This window comes from Etheostoma spectabile, chromosome 19 (genome assembly GCF_008692095.1).
Source record: "Etheostoma spectabile isolate EspeVRDwgs_2016 chromosome 19, UIUC_Espe_1.0, whole genome shotgun sequence".
Taxonomy (NCBI): Eukaryota; Metazoa; Chordata; class Actinopteri; order Perciformes; family Percidae; genus Etheostoma; species Etheostoma spectabile.
Genome location: NC_045751.1, coordinates 11090359 through 11091326, shown reverse-complemented (window position 1 = coordinate 11091326; position 968 = coordinate 11090359).

Sequence of the window (968 nt, the reverse complement as noted above, 5' to 3'; positions counted from 1 at the left end):
TTTAGTGCCAAAGAGCGGCCAGCTCAGGTAAACCCAGTGTACACTGCCCCCCCCCCCCGCCATCAAACAGCAACCAGACCCAGTTAGAGAGGAGCCGGTAAAGAACGTGGAGCAGTTAAAGAGACAGATATGTTTCCCAGCAGCAGGTGGAGATCAAACTAGTACAGTATATATTTAGGCATTTGTTTCCTTGAATCTGGAGTGATTTAATAAAATCTAATCCTCATACTTGTTAAGTGTTGTGTGTACAACACGCTAATGTTCCTGCTCTGAGTAGAAACAGCAGAGGTAACACCAGACTGCTGGGGAGATTTAACCAGAATAAAGACATCACTATTACACACTCATCACCTTTTCTCGAATTAGTAACAACAACCACAGCCAGATTCCCAAAGCATTCCAACAACAGCACTACCAGTAGGACCATGATGGTGTAGAAAGCCCTCTGCTTTGATTGGTCAACTCTTCCCCTGTCCCCGCCCTGTTCCCCTGGCCCTGGACGAATCAGAACGCAGAGAACAGAAAGGCTGCAGAAGGAAATGACGAACAAGGAGAAAATCAAGAGGCTGAAATCCTGAATTATTGATACAATGTTAAAAAAATTCAGACCAATTGCACCAAAGGAAAGCAGCCAAACACATCCAATGCTGATATTTCTGATTCTGATCCCTCTCTCTCCTTTCAGACTCAGGTAGGTGACGGGATGAACGACAGCCAGGTAGGGCTCCACACAGGTCAGCATGTTAAAGAACGTCTTTCCATAAAAGGTAAGGACCCAAAGGAATTCGCCTGCAATAAATACATAACGATCCCTGTAGAGACCCCAGCAGCAGAAGGCGCACCCGAAGACACCCATCAGCTCCATGGCGACCATGTGGTAGGTGAAGCTGTCTGAGTGACTCGTCGTTGCTGCTGTGGAGGTGGAGTGATGTCGCCGCCATCGTTGGAGACCCAGGTAGAGGACCAGG